The sequence below is a fragment of the Balaenoptera ricei genome, chromosome 5 (genome assembly GCF_028023285.1).
Source record: "Balaenoptera ricei isolate mBalRic1 chromosome 5, mBalRic1.hap2, whole genome shotgun sequence".
Classification (NCBI taxonomy): Eukaryota; Metazoa; Chordata; class Mammalia; order Artiodactyla; family Balaenopteridae; genus Balaenoptera; species Balaenoptera ricei.
The window spans coordinates 18948869-18970154 of record NC_082643.1 but is presented as its reverse complement, the minus strand read 5'-3'; the positions used below and the strand labels follow the sequence as shown (position 1 = coordinate 18970154).

Sequence of the window (21286 nt, the reverse complement as noted above, 5' to 3'; positions counted from 1 at the left end):
CATAGCACACACGGTGGTGTTTTAAGAGTTAGGTAGAGGTAGCTGTTTTCCCAGGTGTTTCTGATTATCTGTGGGTACTGACAATGACTATAACAATGTCATAGTCATTGCTTTTAGACCTCTATTTTAAAGTTGCAGAGTTGCAGAATTCTCCAAAAGAAATCCATGAGCGGAAGTCCAGGGTGTGACAAAAGCAGAGGTGGAGTGTTGTGGGCTCTGCCTGAGGCACCCCCAGAGATCCTTGAGTTCTGTTTACGACTGTCCACATTCTGCTCCTTCCCAGGAGTCCCTCCCCACTCCCGATCCTCCTGCTCTTCATGGGCACCCCCCTTCCTCCCTTTTTCTAGGGTTTCTCTCTGTCCACACTATTCCCAAGGTCTTGGCTTCACTCGGTCTTTTTCTGGGATCCTAACAGTAGTTAGGAGCTAACCTGAAACTAATCCATACAGATAGGTATAAAGTTGCTTCACTTCTTAGCTATTGCACATCAAAGATTTTCTAAAGAAAAAAAGAAAAAATAAACATTATTTTTTAAGCTACACAAAGTAACTTAGTGTGTAAGCCCTAAAATATCTTGTACAATCTCAATATTCCCATAAGCAGTATTCCTCAAGTTAGGAGTCACATTGGGGTTTAGGGCCTTAGACCCTGGCACTCATAGCTCCTCCACAGCTACCCTTTTTCTCAGTCATGGAATATACCCACAAGGACTGCTAAGTGGCAGCCAAATGGAAAATGCTGCACTACTTTATTAATAGCTGGGCAAGTCTTTCATACTATCCCATGTAGGCCTGGTAGTCAGTGGCAGAATGGAGGCTTAGGGGTAGACACCTGAATGAGGCCTCCTACTTCCCCCTGGCCTACTGAGAAGACCACCTGACTGCCCACACACCTGGAAAGGTGGCAACAGAGAAGGCAGAGGATGGGCCTCCCCAGGGATGCTGACCATACGGGAACATGAAGCACAACTGAGGGTAGGCCCTCCTGCCATACCAACTGCACAGAAGCAAGGAACTGGAGGGAACAAAACATGCAGTTGGCCTGTTAAGGTGTAGTGACCCTGACTCATGGTGAGGAAAGGACACAGAAGTTCTCCCTCCATAGGTAGGTGTAGCTTCAGGTCCTGGGTGAAGAAAATATTTGTGCATGGCAACCTGCTGATGCCAGGGGTTCTACAGCTCCAGCAGTAAGGTCCAAGATAAGAAATTCTCTGCCTTTGAGGCTTATCTCCCTCCTTGCTTCTACATGTTGAAGGAGTAGGAATTTTTGAGTTCTCCGCAAGCAATATTCCAACACACCAACCACCCCTTCTTCTGATGCCCAATTTTCCCTAAGCTACAGGAGAGCCAAGAGCAGTGACTATTCCAAGACGAAAATCTCACGACAACCTCAACATGCTCTACTTCTCTATAACACCACTGGGCCACAAGGATCTTGCCCAGAATCAAGTGAGGGTCCCCAATTTTTCCCCAGCTTACTAACACCATGTATAAAGTATTAGCAATGTCATGAATGGAAGTGGATGACAAGATAATAGAAATTAGACTTAGTAAAGTGGGTATCTATAAAGAAATATTAAGCCAAATCTTGAAACAAAAAAACAAAAATTATTCATGGGTTTTGGTGAAATCTGTCATGAAAATTATACTGATTGTTGTTTTATTATTATTAACAGCATTAGGACAGTCCTGCTCTTTTGACAACTCCAGGAACAATTTGGAATACTAGCTGACTAAATCTGAACCTGTCTGGTTAATTCATTACCTGATATGATGAACAGTGATAACAGTGAGTTTAAACAGATATTTACAGTTAACATGTCAATATCAAATAGCTATAGAGATTACAGCATTTTTATCCATAAAATATATTAGTATTTCCTATGTTAAATAACTATGCTAATTTATGTGTTTATGAATAGAATCATATGATGTTTGGGCATTGTTTAAAACTAGTTCTGGAGAGGTGGGAGTGGGGAATGAAGGGATCATAAATAAAACTAGATTGCCTGTATGTTTATACTTTTTTAGGTGGGGTGATAAATATATGGGGTTTCATTATACTGCTCTGTCTACTATTATATACGTTTAAACTTTTCCATAATAAAAAGCTTTTTAACAGAAAAAGTCACTATCAATATGTAGAATGTAATAAGATACATATATCTTTAAATCTTGTGTTATATATATCATATATGTTACACAAGTTACAATAAGTTACAAGCTACTCTTCTTTAACAAGCTGCTAAATAATTTCCTTTTTAACATCTGTTCATTTCTCTTAGCCCCACTCTACTACTGTGAACTATAATCACTAGTACTGGGATATCAGAAACTGTATAAATGAATATATATATATATATACACACACATATAGAGAGAGATTTTTTTAAAAGAAAATACATTTATACTCTCAAATTTCCATTTTTATTAAATAATTGCCCTTTTCATCTTTGATAATTATCACAATGCATAATGTTTAGAGATTAACAGAGTTAAACATCTGTAATTTGCACTAAGTAATCTATTTTCTATATTCAACTAGAAATGACAAAGAACAATGTACTTATAATAAATGTAGTAAGTAAAACTATTTACAGTTGCAAGATATAACAGACAATAAGATTTATATGAAAAGCAAAATGAGCGTTTTCAAACTATTATACTAATAGATGCTACAATGGGCAGTTTAAGAATAAGACATAATAATTTAGATTAGAGTAAGAAAGACTAGATCTCAGTTTAGCATAATTTCTGAAATCCACCAGTTTGGGGTTTTTTTAATGTTTACCACACGTCTAACTCTGAGAGAAGATAAACTCTGAAACTTTGGCTGAGGAGGGTAGTAATATCTCAAAGCAGAAATTTATATTCCTGCTTATTTAAGATTCTCTTTCATTAGAAATGGAAGCCAGTTAATCCATCTGTAAAGGCTTCCTTTGTTGGCACTGTGGGGAATAGGACGCACCCCTCAGGTGGTTGGCCTTTCTCATGTTATTCTCTGTATCAGTTGTGTTTTCTCCTCCTGCCCTCCCCACCTCTCCTTGGGTTCCTCAATCCTTCCCAGGTCCAGCTTGAGACCCACCTCCTTCTCAGATCTTGGCAACCATAAAGCTGTTTTCCTTCCCTGATATCCTTTGGCTCTTAGTATCTTTATCGCAATCTTAGGACATGCTGTTTCGACTGCTAGTTTTTCAAGTATATGTTTGTAAACTCCTTGAAGGCAGAACAATCCTTGAATCCACCCTTCTGTCTGTTAGAGATGCTCAATAGATATGTGTTGTCTGATACCAAAGTTTACCCTCACAAGTGTCCAAATAGTTTATATTAGCCTTTATAAAAAATTAATTAATTTATTTTATTTTTGGCTGCGTTGTGTCTTCGTTGCGGCACATGGGCTTTCTCTAGTTGCAGTAAGCGGGGGCTACTCTTCATTGCAGTGTGCGGGCTTCTCACTGCAGTGGCTTCTCTTGTTGCAGAGCACAGGCTCTAGGTATGCGGGCTCAGTAGCGTGGCTCGCAGACTCTAGAGCGCAGGCTTAGTAGTTGTGGCGCGTGGGCTTAGTTGCCCCGTGGCGTGTGGGATCTTCCCAGACCAGGGCTCGAACCCATGTCCCCTGCATTGGCAGGCAGATTCTCAACCACTGCGCCACCAGGGAAGCCCTATATCAGCCCTTTTGAGTGAAATTTTTCCAAAACATTTCTATACTCCTCTTTTTTACTATATAATCACAAATCTAATCCTAATAACTCAGAATAGTCATTATGAGCATTATTTTTATTAATAACATTAATTAATAAAACCTATTAATTAGTAAAATTAATAACTAAGTTAATAATAAATTATTAACTAAGTTGTGAGGCAGTAGTTTCCCTCTCTCCCTCTCTCCAGTTATTCCTGCAGTCACCAACCCTGCCTCTATCAGTCTTCTATTTTTCCATGTCTGGTTCTATGATTTGAAAAACAAAAAAATCTCATTATTCTTAACAAGACTGCTGGGATTATTTATAAAATCAGTGAAAACCCAGGGAGATATGTGTGGGGTTTAAAGCTTAACCTTTATCATTCCTTTAGCAGCAGAGGCCTTTTTTCTCATCCAGGCCCCCAACTGAAATTCCTAGTAAACGTAATTATAGTATAATTCTTCAAAATGTACACCTAATGTCTAAGTTACCCAAACATCTCTCTCTTAAAATAAGAAATGAATGCTGAGTCTTTATATGATACTCCAGAAACAATAAAAGTCTTGTAACAATAATTCATTTGCTAATATGCAGAAAACTTCCATTTAAAAACTGTACTGTAGAGACACAAAAATAATCTGCAAACTACTGACAATTGTCTGCTTTTCCTCAGGGCTCTAATATTTATTCATTATTTTTAAATGTTAATTTTTAATTTTCTTTTCTTTTTTAATTATGGTTTATTACAGGGTATTGAATATAGTTCCCTGTGCTATACAATAGGACCTTGTCATTTATCCATTCTCTATATAATAGTTTGCATCTGCTAGTCCCAAACTCCCAATCCATCCCTCTCCAAAATGTTACTCTTTAAAATACTAGGGGCAACACAAGTTATAGTATTTCTAGGGCATCAAGCCACTGAAACAGAACTGGAATGGAACTGGACCCCTCCAAAGGAAAAAACAAAACAAACAAACAAAAAACATATTATTTAAAGGTTTTCATTCTCTAATGTATTTAGATACACAGGTCTATTTTTGTAATGATATTTTGATCTAAAATTATTACAAATCTTTAAGAATGCCAGTTAATAGGGTGAATAATACCTGAATTTAGAAGCCAATAAAATCACAGTATATTCTTCTAAGAAGAAAAAAAAATGCATTTTAAGATACATTAACTGTCTTCAAACATCTTGGACTGTCATTGTTTATTAAATGCTACCACAGTGCCCTCAGGTTGTTTTTTTTAACATTTTTCCATCTATTTTCTTTGAGAAGAATTCAGAGAGAGACTAACAACTTTCACCTATATCATAGCTGACATTTTTTAAAGTACTTTCATGTGCATTATTTCATCTGATTCTTCAACAGTTTCACTAGACTACAGCTTCTTGAGGGCAAGGCCATTTTTCATATTCTGCAAGTGCTTTGCAGAGAGCAGGCCAATTTTTCCCTTATGGTTAAAGCTAGGGTTTGCCTCCCTAGTTCTGCTCTCTGGAGCATCACAAAGTTCAGTCCCTCTGCTAGTTGAAACCAGCTGGCACACCCGCTTCTCCCCTACCATCATGTCCTCTTTATTCCTAATTACATATTGCTAAGTATTCTTAAACTCAATACACCATATACAGTCTCAGTAACATACCTATTCTGAATAATATACCAGTAAATGCTGGCTATATCTGTATATTCTTTAGTCAATCATATCCGTTGTTGACAAATATTGAGCTATATAAAAACCCTAAATATTTCCTCTCTGGAATGCGATTAAACCAGAATGCTCTTATTCTATCACTTAAACCCAGGGATAGACCATTTGTCTTCTCTGAAGTTTCAAGGTCTTTTTAGAAAGAAATTATAAGTATATAAGGCATTTAATAATAAAGAAGAAAAGCTATATCCTCCTTATTTTATTATTAAATAACATTTTTATCCCTTTCTCCATTTCTATCAATAAAATTCTGTTCTATAGGCCTGCTGTTAATATAACTAATAAAATTTCACAACCTGACCTTAAAAATAAAAGTCTTCATAATTAACCAAAGGAGTCTGAGAAAGAAATGAAAGAGATGTCTCTTCTTGCAGCTTTGAAAAGAGAAATAAATTCTGCATCGTAAGCTGCTTTTAAAAACCTGATTTGATAAAGTATTAAATTAAGAATCTTTCCAAGAATATCATTTTGCTCTCCTCAGCAATATGGAGACATGTAAATACTCACAAGTGTTACTAAAATGTCTTCTGATCTTTGTTAAAAAGAAATCCATTCTCCGTTAATACAAATGTTATTTAAACCAAAAGGTCTTGTGAAACTCCAAAGACTCCAGAGAAAGTGTTGCCTGCTGAACAATATCCCCAGGATGGGTCACCTTTTTCACCTGATCATTGACAATCTCTTCCAAAATCAGATTTTTTGTCAAGATTCACATGGAATATAAATTTCCTCACACTCAGTGCCTGTTATGGAAGGTCCATCCATATATCTCTTTTCCAGACTTCCTTATTACCAATCCTACAACCTCATTCTTTCAAAGTCCCTCATCATCTGACCAAATCATTAATTAATTACTACCTATTAATCAATGTAGATTTGTATCTCAGATCATTTCATTCCTATCAGAGGACTCGCAGTGATATAATGCTTGAAGTTCTGTACTCTGACAAGATTTCCCGAGTCTACCTCTACCAACTGCCAGAATATCATGCAGAGCATTATAACCAAGCTGAAATTCTCTTCCTCCTCTATGAACTGATCACAAGGAATCTCCCCAAGGGGTGGAAGTGCAGTAGGAGTCTGAGTCAACTGCTCAGGCAATTTACTGTGCCTTCAGGATTTGCTTGGGTCTAGTCCTATATACATCACTTCCTTTAGGAAAGCTATCCTCCTGGGTACATCCAGCCTTATAATTTTGTGGATCCAGTAACACCCAGTTCATGGTGAGAAACTCAGATAGCATGATCACCTAGTGATCACCATGGTCACCACGGTCAGGCATTTTTAATCATAACCAGGACTGAAGAGAGTATAACTTGGCTCTAGAACTCTAGGTTCTCCACCATGATTCTACCATTGGAGTTGCCACAGGCTCCATACAGTGTCCTGCTATGGTCCCTTACAAGCCATTCAGTCCACAAAAGGAAAGCATCAGAGTTGTTTTCATAGCAGACGAGACCAGCTGAACTTCTTTTGCTCTAGGTTCTACTCAAAGAGGGCAGTTTTTTAGGTCATACTATAAACAGGTGAGAGCTACCCAAAGATGGTGTTGCCCACACTGGATGCCTACTCATTAGCCATTCCTCTCTTCTCCCTTACAAACAGAACCCCAATTTTATTCAGGAAACAGGCAATAATGAGCTCAGGCAAGGTGGGACTCTCCTTCACCTCCAGAAGTTAAACTATGACTGGTCTAATCCCATTCCTCTTTGCTAGTGACTGACTTGGGGTAGACATACAACTTCATTCTGGTGAATGAGACATAAGGGGAAGTCTTCTGGGGGAGTGATTTCCCTTTTGATTTTAAAAAAGAGGAGGGGTAGGGTAAAGAAAAGACCCTTTCCATGTGGAGAAAAGGGAACCCTCCTACACTGTTGGTGGGAATGTAAATTGGTGCAGCCACTATGGAAAACAGTACGGAGGTTCCTCAGAAAACTAAAAAAAGAACTACCATGTGACCCAGCAATCCCCCTCCTGGGCATATGTCCGGAGAAATCTCTAATTTGAAAGGATACATGTATCCCTATGTTCACAGCAGCACTATTTACAATAGTCAAGACATGAAACAACCTAAATGTCCATCAAGATGAATGGATAAAAAAGATATGGTACATATATACAACAGAGTACTACTTAGCCATAAAAAAGAATGAAATAATGCCATTTGCAGCAACACGGGTGGACCTAGAGATTATCATATTAAGTGAAGTAAGTCAGAAAGAGAAAGACAAATACCATATGATATCACTTATGTGTGGAATCTAAAATATGACACAAATGAACTTATTTTTGAAACAGAAACATACAGACATAGAAAACAAACTTATGGTTACCAAAGGGGAAAGGGTGTGGGGAAGAGATAAGGTAGGAGTTTGAAATAGCAGATACAAACTACTATATGTAAAATAATCAACAAGGACCTACTGTATAGCACAGGGAACTATATTCAATATCCTGTAATAAACCATAATGGAAAAGAATACGAAAAATAATATGTATATACATGTATAACTGAATCACTTTGCTGTATACCAGAAACTAACACAACATTGTAAATCAACTATACTACAATTTTTATTTTTATTTATTTATTTATTTAGGCCATGCCACGCAGCTTGCAGGATCTTAGTTCCCCAACCAGGGATGGAACCCTTGCCCCCTGAAGTGGAAGCACGGAGTCCTAACCACTGGACTGCCAGGGAATTCCCTATACTTCAATTTTTTAAAAAGAAAACAAAGGGGGGGGTGGTGTGGGGAGAAAAGACCCTTTCCTTCCTGCCTTTGGATACTGTAATGTAAGGACATGACAGTCTGGAGCTGCAGCAGCCATCTTGCAACCATGATGGGAAAGACGAGGATGGCAGAGAAGTTGCACTGGAGCCTTGTCATCATTGAGCAGCAGAATTTACCGTTCTCTTTCATTAAAATGTCCGGCACTTTCAGAAGCAACCATCTACCCCCGCACAGGCTTTGAATGACTTGTGTACTTTAACACCCTTCTACAGCAAAAATCTTGTGGTCCCTAAGGTTTTGCCTTTAATACTTTCTTACTTATTTCCAGGGAATCAGAGTTGATTTTCTATTAACTGTTCCACCCCTGCATACCTAGAGATAATTTACTCCTTAAGATCAACTGGATTTTCACTGCTTTCAGCCTCAACAGGTCAGATAATTAATCCCAGACTGACCCATTTCCCTGATGGTCTGTTTTCTTGCAAAATTCCTGATACTGCTTTTGATTGACTTCATTGCAAGTCACAGAAATCAATTCTGGCTAATTTATAATGATAAGGAATTTATTATTGGGCAAGTCCTAGAACTATCAAGAGGACTAGAAAACACTTTCAGAGATTTATAGCTTGAAATTATGTCCAAACCCAAGCAGCAGAACTGATCTGGTCACCATTTTCCTTGCCCTCGGGTTCAAGATGCTGCAGACTGAACCATCAATTCCACCCCTGGACAGAGGACACCGCCACTGGCTTGACTGCCATTACTGCCACAGGAAATTAAGTCTGCAGTAGAGAAGGAGTGAGGGGCTTGCTTCTTCTTCCTTCTGTGTTCCACCTCCTCCCACCACTTGCTAGCTACTGCTTCAAGTCCCCTCAATTGTCCAGCCTGGAAAAGAGGAGAAATTTAGAGGAAAAGACTACATTTTATACAACAAATACTGTTGCAATCTGATATTGGTGTCCTTTGGGTGCAGCATCTTTTAGATACTGAATTCATTCTTGAGTGTGGAATTTCTGTGGGTTTCACAAAGAATCCTCTGACCCAGTAGGGATCTCCTACCTGCAACTCCTTCATAGGGATGATTCTTTCTACAACTGGCCAACTAAGACTCTGCCTTCAACGCCTTGCTTCCACAAGGGTCACCTTACCTCTCCAGGTGGATCTCTGTGATAAAGTTCCTTTTAAAATAATCTACAATTGTATTCCTTTGCAGTTTCCACCTTTGGTCTGTGGGAAACACACTTGCATCCTTGTCCCCACTAAACTCTGCTCTACTTCATTCTGCCACCAGACAGGCTGTTATCTAGCCAGCCTCTAGCCTTAAATTTTTTCAATTTATTTCAGATAACAGACCTTGCATCTTCCACATTTCAGAGAAAATACTTCAAGCTTTTTGAGTGTTTTTCTTCTCTTGGTTTCAGATGAGGGGGAAGTGCTCCCAACATACTTAAGAGGAAGTAGGAGGGGCATATACAGCACACTGACAAGTCTCTCCAAAGAAATTCTCTCCAAACCATTTCTGCCCTTCCCCATGGATTCTTTGCCCTCCCTTATATAGCCGAGAGATAGGAGATGAGCTAATGCTGACAGAAGAAATTTTGTGTCTCTTAGCATGTCCTACATAAGGTACTCTAGTACCTTGCTTTAGAATGTGAGGGTGATTTTGGCACCTATATTGCTTGGCCTTGGAGTTTTTAGCCAAAACTGAGACAAAATGAAAAGTTCCATTTTAATTTCCTGTTACATTTAATCATGAAACTGTCCCTTGTACATGCATACCTCAGAGATATTGCAGGTTTGGTTCCAGACCACTGCAATAAACTGAATGTAGCAATAAAGTGAGGCACATGAATTTTTTTTTTGGTTTCCCAGTGCATATAAAAGTTATGTTTATACTACACTGTAGTCTATTAAGTGTACAATAGCATTATATGTCTAAAAAAAAGTACATACCTAACTATCACTAAAAACTGCTAACCATCAACTGACAACACAAGGTTGCCACAAACCTTCAATTTTTAAAAATTCAGTATCTGTGAAATGCAATAAAGTGAAGCACAATAAAATGAGGTATGCCTGTACTTCTCCAGCCTGTCAGGTTTTCCAGGGTCTCCATAGTTCCAATCAGGAAAAGATATGTTCAGGTTACTTACAATAATGGATAACTTATATTACCTACAAAAAACATAAAGAAAGTTTACTTCTTTGGGATCGTAGCACCACCCAAAGAGTCTCTGACCCCCTAATTCTGTGATATGTGTTCGTCTTGAAAAGTAACAGGAAAAACTGCACAACACAATTCAGATTTGCAGCTGCAAATTAGGTGTCCATCTACTTTGTATGCTATGTGTATGTGTGTTTTCCCAAGAGAAAGGGTTTGATGGGTAGATTTCGAGCCTCAGTATTTAACAGAATTAGTACCAACCACTTCTGGCTCCCTCGTGTTCAACCCATCTGTGGCAGTTCAGTTTCCTGTTCCAATTCAGAGGGGCCATAGCAAGGGCTATCTCTACCTCTCTAATGGAATATGTACCCAAGCAATGTCAACTGAAGCTGGTAAAACAAAAAACAAAAAAGTTCCCCTCAAAATGTAGCAGACATTTATGGCTTCATGAACTCTTCCTTCAATTCATTCAATACTTATTTTATTTCTTGTGAGCTCTATGAAATATGCTTCAACTTTTTGAAGTCTGTTTGACTATGTCTAGTGTACACTTACTTGCATGTTACAAAGTCTAAAATGACAGGTCATTTTCACCTAATAAGCCCTGCAGTTCAAAATGAGCTGAATTAAAAATAAATCTAAATATAAATGTTTCAGACATTACATGAAATTCCTAAAAATCTTATATGTTCTGGTATAATGTTATAAGTCATAATTCTAGTTATTACTTTAAAATGTATATCTCAGAAATAAAAATGAATAAATAAAATAAATTTTAAAAATAAGCTGAATTATCTTAAGAGTCAGAATTAAGTACAAGTTAACAGTGTCACTCATTGTTTCCTCTCTTCTATTCGATGAAATGGAGAGCACAGTAGGTCAAGAATTTAACAAAGGGCCTACTTCCAAATGCTGCCAGGAGGTTGAGGTTCCCCAATACTTCTATATTTTGCTGCTATACCCATTTTGTGATCTGTATCTGGAAAGATCACCTGTATCTCCTACCTGCTCAGGCTATTTCTACTTTAGTCCACACTAGCAAATTCTCTAATGAGAATGAGGGCCTCTGATTTCACCTTGTATCAATTTTTTCTTCTCATAGTAAGTAGATGAGACTTACACATTTACTTGTAACTCCTGTCTATTATTTTTTAATACACTTTATTTTTTAGAACAGTTTTAGGTTCACAGCAAAACTGAGTAGAAATACAGAGTTCCCACGTACCTCCTCCTCCCTACCGCACACACACAACCTCTCCCAATATCAACGTTCCCCACAATACTTGTACATTTGCTACATTGATGAACTACTTTGACACATCATTATCACCCAAACTCCTATGTTAAGGTTCACTCTTGGTGTTGTACATTCCACAGGTTTTGGCAAATGTATAATATATATCTACCGTGTAGTATCATAACAGCATAGTTTCATTGCCTTAAAAATGCTCTCTGTTCCACCTATTCATCCCTCCCTCCCCACTAACCCCTGGCAATCACTGATTTTTCTACTGTCTCCATAGGTTTCTTTTCCAGAATGTTAAATGTATAGTTGGAATCACACAGTATGTAGCCTCTTCAGATTGGCATCTTTCACTTAGTAATATGCATCTAAGATTCCTCCATGTCTTTTCAGGGTTTAATAGCTCATTCCTTATTAGTGCTCAATAATATTACATTGTCTAGCTGAACCACAGTTTATCCATTCACCTACTGAAGGATATCTTAGTTGCTTCCAAGTTTTGGGAATTATGAGTAAAGCTGCTACAAAACTTGTGTGGACATGAGTTTTTAACTTTTGGGTAAATACCAAGGAACAGGATTGCTAGGTCACATGGTAAGAATATGTTTAGTTTTGTAGGAAGTCACCAAACTGTCTTCCAAAGTGGCTGTATCATTACACATTCCCACCAACAATGAATGAGAATACCTGTTACATTTGGTGATGTCAGTGTTTTGGATTTTGGCCATTCTAATAGGTGTGTAGTAGTATCTTATTGTTTTAATTTGCAATTCCCAAATGACATATGATGTTGAATACTTTTTCATATGCTTAGTTGCCATATGCTTCTTTAATGAGCAATATGTTCAGATCTTTCACCCCATTTTTAATTGGGTTTTTTGTTTTCTTATTGTTGAGTTATTTGTATATTTTGGAAAATGGCCCTTTATCAGATATGCCTTGCTAATATTTTCTCCCAATTTGTGGCTTCCCCTATTCTCTTGACACTGTCTTTCACAGAACAGAAATGTTGTTTTATATTAATGAAGTCCAGCTTATCAATTATTCCTTTTATGGATCATGCCTTTGGTATTGTATTTTAAGAGTCATCACCATACCCAAGGTCATCTAGATTTTCTCCTATGTTATCTTCTAGGAGTTTTATAGTTTTGCATTTTACATTCAGGTCTATGATCCATTATGACTTAATTTTTGTGAGGTCTGTGTCTAGATTCATTTTTTTGCATGTGAATGTCCAGTTGTTCCAGTACCATTTTTGAAAAGAGTGTATTTTCTCCATTGTATTTTCTTTGCTATGCTGTCAAAGATCATTGACTTTATTTATGTGGGTCTATGTCTGGGCTCTCTATTCTGTTTCATTGATGTGTCTATTCTTTTGCCAATACCACACTGTCTTATTATAGCTTTATAGTAAGTCTTTAGGTTGGGTGGTGTCAGTCCTCCAACTTTCCTCTTTTCCTTCAATACTGAGTTGACTAATCTGGGTCTTTTACTTCTCTGTACAAACTTTAGAGTCAGTTTGTCAATAACCACAAAAATATCTTGCTGGGATTTTGACTGGAATTGTGTTGAATCTACAGATCAAGAGGGGGAGAAATGACATCTTGACAATATCAAGTCTTCCTAACCAGGGACTTCCCTGGCAGTCCAGTGGTTAAGACTCCACGCTCCCAATGCAGGGGGCCTAGGTTCAATCCCTGGTCAAGGAACTAGATCCTGCACACCGCAACAAAGATCCCGTGTGAAGCAACTAAAGACCTGGCACAGCCAAATAAATAAATAAGTCTTCCTATCCATGATCTGGACTATCTCTCCATTTATTTTGTTCTCGTTTGGTTTCTTTCATCAGAATTTTACAGTTTTTCTTCATAGATCTTGTACATATTTTGTTAAATTTATATCTAAGTATTTCATTTTTCCCATGCTAATGTAAATTGTATTGTTTTTAATTTCAAGTTCCACTTGTTCATTGCTGGTATATAGGAAAGCAACTGACTTTTGTATACCACCTTCTATCCTTCAACCTTGCTATAATTGCTTATTAGTTCCACGAGTTTTTTGTGGATTCTTAGACAGTCATGTCATCTGTGAACAAAGACAGCTTTATTTCTTCCTTGCCAATCAGTATATCTTTTATTATCTGTTCTTGTCTTATTGTGTTAGCTAGGACTTCCAGTATGATATTGAGAGGGAGTGGTGAGAGGGGATAGCCTTGCCTTGTGTCTGATTTTAGTAGGAAAGCTTCTAAATACTTTCTCATCATTAAGTACGTTGTTAGCTGTAGATGTTCTTTACCAAGTTGAGAACTTTCCCCTCTATTCCTAGTTTCCTTAGAGTTGTCATCATGAATGGGTGTTGGATTTTGTCAAATGTTTTTTCTGCATCTATTGATATGATTGTGCGATTTTTCTTCTTTAGCCTGTTAATGAAATGAATTACATTAGTTGATTCTCAAATGTTGAACCAGGCTGCGTACCTGAGATAAATCCCTTGGTTGTGCCATATAACTCTTTTTTTTAATTACTGGATTCAATCTGATAATATTTTGCTGAGAATTTTTACATGTAGGTTCATGATAGATATTGTTCTCTAGTTTTCTTGTAATGGCTTTGCCTGGTTTGGGTATTAGGGTAATGCTGGCTTCACAGAATGAATTAGTAAGTATCTATCTTCCTCTGTGTCTCTCTCTAAATAAAGACTGTAGATAACTGGTACAATTTCTTTCTTAAATAGTTGGTAGAATTCACCAGTGCACCCCTCTGAGCATGGTGCTTTCTGTTTGGGAAGGTTATTAATTATTGATTTGATTTCTCTAATAGATATAAGCCTATCCAAATGGTCTGTTTCTTCTTGTGTGAGGTTTGGACAGATTGTGCCTTTCAAGGAATTGTCCATTCAATCTAGATTATCAAATTTGTAGGCAAAGAGTTATTCATAGTATTACTTTATTATCCTCTGCATGTCCATGGGAATCTATCATGATAGATTCATTTTTCATTTCTGAAATCAGTAATTTGTGTTCCTCCCTTTTTCCTTTTTATTTTAATTTAATTTTATTTTTTGACCATGCTATGCAGCTTGTAGGATCTTAGTTCCCCCACCAGGGATTGAACCTGGGGCCATGGTAGTGAAAGTGCTGAGTCCTAACCACTGGATGGACTGCCAGGGAATTCCCCTTCCCTTTTTTTCTTAATTAGCCTGGTTAAGAGGTTTATCAATTTCATTGATCTTTGCAAAGAACCAGCTTTTGGTTCTGTTGATTTTCTTGACTGACTTCCTGTTTCCAATTTCATTTATTTCTAAATTCTAACCACTGGACCACCAGAGAATTCCCCTCTACTCTAAATTTTATTGTTTCTTTTCTTCTGCTTACTTTGGATTTAATGTGATTTTTACTTTCCTAAAATGGAAGGTTAAATGATTAATTTTAGATCTTTCTTCTTTTCCAACATATGCATTCAATGCTATAAATTTTCCCATAAGCACTGCTTTCACTACATTCCACAAATTTTAAGTTGTGTTTTCATTAAGTTCAAAATATTTTTTAATTTCTCTTAAGATTTCTTCTTTGACCCATGTGTTATTTAGAAGTGTGTGGTTTAATCTCATGTATTATCAGATTTTCCAGCTATCTTTAATTCCATTGTGGTCAGAGAGGATACATTGTATGATTTTTATTCTTTTAAATTTGTTAAGGTGTGTTTTATGGCCCAGAAGGTGGTCTATCTTGGTGGATGTTCCATGTGATATTAGGAAGAAAATGTAGTCTGCTGTTGTTGAATGAAACAGTCCATTGATGTAAATTATATCCAGGTGATTGACGGTGCTATTGAGTTCAACCATGTCCTTACTGATTTTCTGCCAGCTGCGTCTATCCATTTCTGACAGAGGGGTGTTGAAGTCTCCAACTGTTATAGTGGATTTACCTATTTCTCCTAAATAGATAGCGTCTCCATGTATTGTGACACTCTGTTGTTAGACACACACACATTAAGGATTGTTATGTCTCCTTGGATAACTGACCCCTTTATCACTATGCAACGCCTCTCTTTATACCTCATATTTCTTGCTCTGAATCTGCTGTCTGAAATTAATACAGCTACTCTAGCTTTCTTTGGAGTAGTGTTAGCATGTTATGTCTTTCTCCATCCTTTTACTTTTAACCTATGTGTGTCTTTATATTTAAAGTTGGCTTTTTGTATATAACATATATTTGGGACTTGTTTTTCGAATCACACTGACAGTCCTTATCTTTTAATTGGTGCATTTAGACTACTGACATTTAAAGTGATTACTGATATAGGTGGATTACTATCTATCATATTTGTTACTGTTTCCCATTCGTTGTCCTTCTTTGTTACCGTTTTTGTCTTCTCCTTTTCTACCTTCTCTGGTGTTAATGCAGTATATTACATAGAACATGGAATCCCATGTTTCCTTCTTTCTCAGCATATCAGCTATACCTCCTTAAAAAAATTTAGTGGTTGCCCTAGAGTTTGCAATATATATTTACAGCTAATCCAAGTTCACTTTCAAATAGCACTATATGGCTTCATTGGTAGTACTAATACTTTACAATAACAATATAATCCTAATTCCGCCCTCTAATCCCTTGTATCATTGCTGTCATCCACTTCAATTATACATAACTATAATCATCAAATGTTTTTGCTGTTATTATTTTTTTTAATGAGAAGATGGAATTGGAGCTAGGTTATTTTCTACATTATTTTTAACTATTTATTTATTTATTCGGCTGCGTTGGGTCTTAGTTGCGGCACGCGGGATCTTTTGTTGCGGCATGCGGGATCTTTCATTGCGGCATGCGGGCTCCTCATTGCGGCACGCGGGCTCTTCATTGCGATGCACGGGCTTCTTTCTAGTTGTGGCGCACAGGCTCCAGAGTGTGTGGGCTCAGTAGCTGCAGCACACAGGCTCTCCAGTTGTGGCATGCGGGCTCCAGAGCATGCGGGCTCAGTAGTTGAGGCACACAGGCTCTCTAGTTGTGGCACACGGGCTTAGCTGCCCTGCGGCATGTGGGATCTTAGTTCCCTGTCCAGGGATCGAACCCGTGTCCCCTGCATTGGAAGGCGGATTCTTAACCACTGGACCACCAGGGAAGTCCCACTATTATTATTTTGAACAAACTGTTATCTGTTAAATCAATAAAGAAAAATAAAAGTTTTTATTCTACCTTCACTTATTCATTCCCTATTGCCCTTCCTTTCTCTATCTGGATCTGAGTTTCTGACCTGGCTCACTTTCCTTCTCTCTGAAGAACTTCTTTTAACACTTCTTGTAAGACAGGTCTTCTGGCAACAAATTTCCTCAATGTTTCTCTGTCTAAGAAAGTCTTTATCTCTCCTTCACTTTTAAAGGGTAAAGTCACAGGACACAGAATTCTAGATTGGAAGGTTTTTTCCCTCAACACCTATATACTTCACTTCACTATGTTTTTGCATAGGCGATTTCTGAGGAGAAATTGGTTGTAATTCTTATCTTTGCTCCTCTTTTGGTAAGGTGTTTTTTTCCCCTCTGGCTTCTTTCAAGATTTTTTCATCTTTGATTTTCTGTCATTTGAAAATGTTATGCCTAGGTGTAGATTTTTGTTTGTTTATTTTTGTTTTGTTTTTTGGCATTAGCCTCCTTGGTGTTCTCTGAGCTTCTTCGATCTGTGGTTCAGTGTTTGACATTAACTTGAGGAAATTCTCAATCATTATTGCTCTAAATATTGCTTCTGTTTCTTTCTCTTCCTTTTTCTGGCATTCTCATTATGTATATGTTACGCCTTTTGTAGTTATCCCATAGCTCCTACATATTCTTTTCCATTTATTTCAGTTTTTTTTTTCTGTTTGCTTTTCAGTTTAGTAAGTTTCTACTGACATATCTTCAACCTCATAGATCTTTCCCTCAGCTATGTACAATCTACAAATAAACTCACCGGCACTTCCCTGGTGGCTCAGTGGTTAAGAATCCGCCTGCCAATGTAGGGGACACGGGTTTGATCCCTGGTCTGGGAAGATCCCACCTGCTGCGGAGCAACAAAGCCCTTGCACCACAACTACTGAGCCTGCACTCTGGAGCCCATGAGCCACAACTACTGAGCCCACGTACTGCAACTACTGAAGCCTGTGCGCCTAGAGCCCGTGTTCCACAAGAGAAGCCACCGCAATGAGAAGCCCGTGCACTGGAACAAAGAGTAGCCCCCGCTTGCCGCAACTAGGGAAAAGCCTGTGTGCAGCAACGAAGACCCAATGCAGCCAAAATAAATAAATAAATAATAATTAAAAAAAAAAAAAAAGCCCACCAAAGGCATTCTTCATTTCCATTTCAGTGACTTTAATTTCTAGCATTTCTTTTTGTTTCTTTCTTAGAATTTCCATCTTCCTGCTTACATTATCCATCTGTTCTTACATATTGTCTATTTTTTCCATTAGCGCCCTTAGCATATTAGTCATAGTTGTTTTAAATTTCTGATAATGTCAACATCACTGCAATATCAAAGTCTGGTTCTAATGCTGCTCTGTCTCTTCAAACTGTGTTTTCTGCCTTTTAGTACACCTTGTTATTTTTTGTTGAAAGGCAGATATGATATACTTATTGGGTAAAAAGGTGGTAAATAGGCCTTTAGTAATGTAATGGTAAGGTGTAGGAGAAGGGGAAGGTTTCTGTAGTCTTATGATTAGATCTCAGTCTTTTAGTGATCCTGCGCCCCTGGACTGTGAACTTCACAAATTCTTCTCAATTTTTTTCACCCCCTCAGGTGGTACAGGATGTCTAAAGGGGGCTGCAGTTAGGTATTTCCCTTCTCTAACATCAGTTAAACTCTAATAATCCCTCAGTAGGTCAGGCTCTGGTAAAACAATCTCTTTTGAGGGCAGGCCTTGTTAAGAAAAACAGAATGCTCTGGCATATTTCAAAATGGTTCCCTTTCCCCTTCCCCTGCGAGAAGCATGAGGGGATTCTTCTCTGATCCTGGTAAAGCACCTACAGATAAAAGTCACGGAAGTGTGAGGGCCCACTATGACTGGATTCCTCTGGAGTTTTTAACTCTCAGACTTATCCACACTAAGCCTCCAGCAATTCACCAATTACGCTTCACATTTTCCAACCCCAAAACTGCTTCCCACAGAGATGGGTTTCTGCTCTGGTAACCTGTGATGCTCTGTATCTGTCTCTCCAATTCTGGGATCAGCAGTTCTCCCTGTAATCTCACTTCTCTGATGGATCTGAGAAGAGTCCTGATTTTTCAGCCTGGTGAGCTTTTTACTTGTTAGGATGGAATTATGACTTCCAATCGCCTTAGAAGCCAGACAGGAAACTAGAAGTCCTGTCTATTATTTTTAAGCAAGGTGCCATAAAAATGCAAATGTTTCTTCCCAGAAGATAGACAATTTATCTGTAATAGGGAAAAGAAAATTAACTCTCTGCTAAAGACTCTTTTTTCACTAGAAAAAGGCTGGCTGCATTCCAAGCAGAAGTTCTATCATATACAAAGTCCTGGAATCAAGAAAGAGAACAGCCCTTTTAAGGAACTGCAAGTATTCCCCAAGATTGAAGCAAGACTTGTATGGTGGAATAGCAGAAAACAAGGATGGAGAGATACACGGGAACCAGGTTAAACAAAGCCTGGCTGGCCCAGCTACAGAGTTTGGATTTTAGCCCTCTCTTAACCCTTGAAGATTTTTAAATAGAAGAATGACATTTATTTACTTATAAACCACATCATTCAAAAATCATTAAAGGTGAAAAGAAATGTCACGGATTGATGTTTGTTTTGGAAATTTCACTAAGGAGGCATTAGTTTAGAAGTGCATCAGATTCAGGGGCCTGGTAACAAAGAAATCAGATGGGATGCTTTTTCAGAAACCCTGTAAGAAATAATGAGAGCCTGAACTAAGGCCGCAGCAGTGGGGACAGAGAGGAGGTACAAGATGTAAGAGGTGCTTAGGGTTCGGCAATGGAATGAATGTAGAGGCTGGAGGAGAGGGAGAAGTTGTGATTCCCATTCCCAGATTTCTGGCTGGGCAAATAGGTAGATGGTGATACCACACAAAGACAGAAAAAAGAGTACCTTTAAGGAAAAAGGATGACAGGATGAGTTTGGGACAAGTTGAGTCTGAGATAACTGTGAGATATCCTAATGGAGGCAGAGGTCTAGAAGGCAGTTGTGTGCCCAAGTCTGGAGTTTACTGGGAGCCATCCTGATTCATAATCTAGAAGTGATCCTTATATAAATAGAAGTTAAAAGCCATGGTGTAGGGCTTCCCTGGTGGCGCAGTGATTGAGAATCTGCCTGCCAATGCAGGGGACACGGGTTCGAGCCCTGGTCTGGGAAGATCCCGCATGCCGCGGAGCAACTGGGCCCGTGAGCCACAACTACTGAGCCTGCGCGTCTGGAGCCTATGCTCCGCAACAAGAGGGGCCGCGATAGTGAGAGGCCCGCGCACCGCGATGAAGAGTGGCCCCCGCTTGCCTCAACTAGAGAAAGCCCTCGCACAGAAACGAAGACCCAACACAGCCAAAAATTAATTAATTAATTAATTAAAAAAAAAAAAAAAAGCCATGGTGTAGATGAGTGGGTGGAGTGAAAGGAAAGACTTCGGACAAACTTTTTGGGAGCACTAACCCTTAAGGTATATACTGAGGGAAAGGAGCCATTAAAAAGACTGAGCAGCAAGGAAGAAGAGTGGTCTGTTCAGTACATCCATTTTAATAAAATTCAGCACCCATAACAGAGTTCAAGAGTAAACTGGCAAATACTTCATCCTCCCTCTCTCTACACTCTGGTCCACTCTTAAAACACATCAAATGCATCCATGTTTCAGAGATTTTTCCCTGCCCCCTTCTCCTCCTCACAAAGTGCTCTCCCCATGTCCTATCGACCACCACCAGAAATCCTACTCACCCTTCAGCAGCAGCTGGCATAGGAGCCTGGTGTAAAATGAAGGATGTTGCCCACCATCCAGTTCCGCAAGGATCGAGTCACTGGCCGCTGCAGTCGCTGACCTACAGTGCACCCTGAAAGGAATTCAGGGTGAAGATGAGGAAAGTGGCACTCCGTGCTCTGGGAAAACAGGCGAAACAGGCCCTTAGATAGTGAGAAATATTTCAAGAGAAACTTTTTTATGAACCTGGATTCTCACACCTTCCCATGCACGAAAATCATTCACTTAAGATACTTGTTCCTCGGGACTAGCAATAACCATCTAGGAGATAACACGCTGGATTACATGGACCTCCCTCCTCCAAATCACATATCTACTGGCCTCCCAAGACAACTCTTCTGAGCTATCTGAGAGGCTGTCTCCCACGCCACAGTCCCCAGCAGGACACCGAATAAACTCACTGGTCGTCCCTTGCGCGTTTTTCCCAAGTTGGCGCTGGGAAGTTTCCTGAAGGAGCCTCCGTTTTGGGGGGCGCCCTTTATCCTTCTTCGCACAGCTCAGCTGACGGAGACTCCCTCGAACAGCTGCGTCTTACTCGCCTTGCGCCCTCAAGACGTGCCCACAAAGTGTGTAGAAGGAGCACCAAGACGGTGCAGTCCTCTCACGGCTTCTCACATGCTTCCAGAGAATTTAATTCCTGGTTCCTCACCTTCCACAACTCTCCTTTGTAAGCTTTATCGACGCTGCCTGGGCTACAGTTACACGGGGAAACCGTTTCCTGACAGATATCGTGCAGCAAGCCTGTCACGTGGCTCACGAAGCGGCCGGCGCCATCCAGCCTCCTCGAAACCCCTCGAGCTTCC

General features: G+C 38.9%; 1 long non-coding RNA gene across 1 annotated transcript; it reads right to left on the bottom strand.

Annotated features, from left to right (window-relative positions):
* Window positions 1-8969: 8969 nt before the first annotated feature.
* On the bottom strand, window positions 8970-21284 carry LOC132365769 (uncharacterized). Its single transcript, XR_009503223.1, has 3 exons — window positions 20885-21284; window positions 20444-20556; window positions 8970-9013 (listed from the first exon to the last, which is right to left on the bottom strand). It is a non-coding gene; the product is annotated as an uncharacterized LOC132365769 (long non-coding RNA).
* Between the last annotated feature and the right edge of the window lie 2 nt (window positions 21285-21286).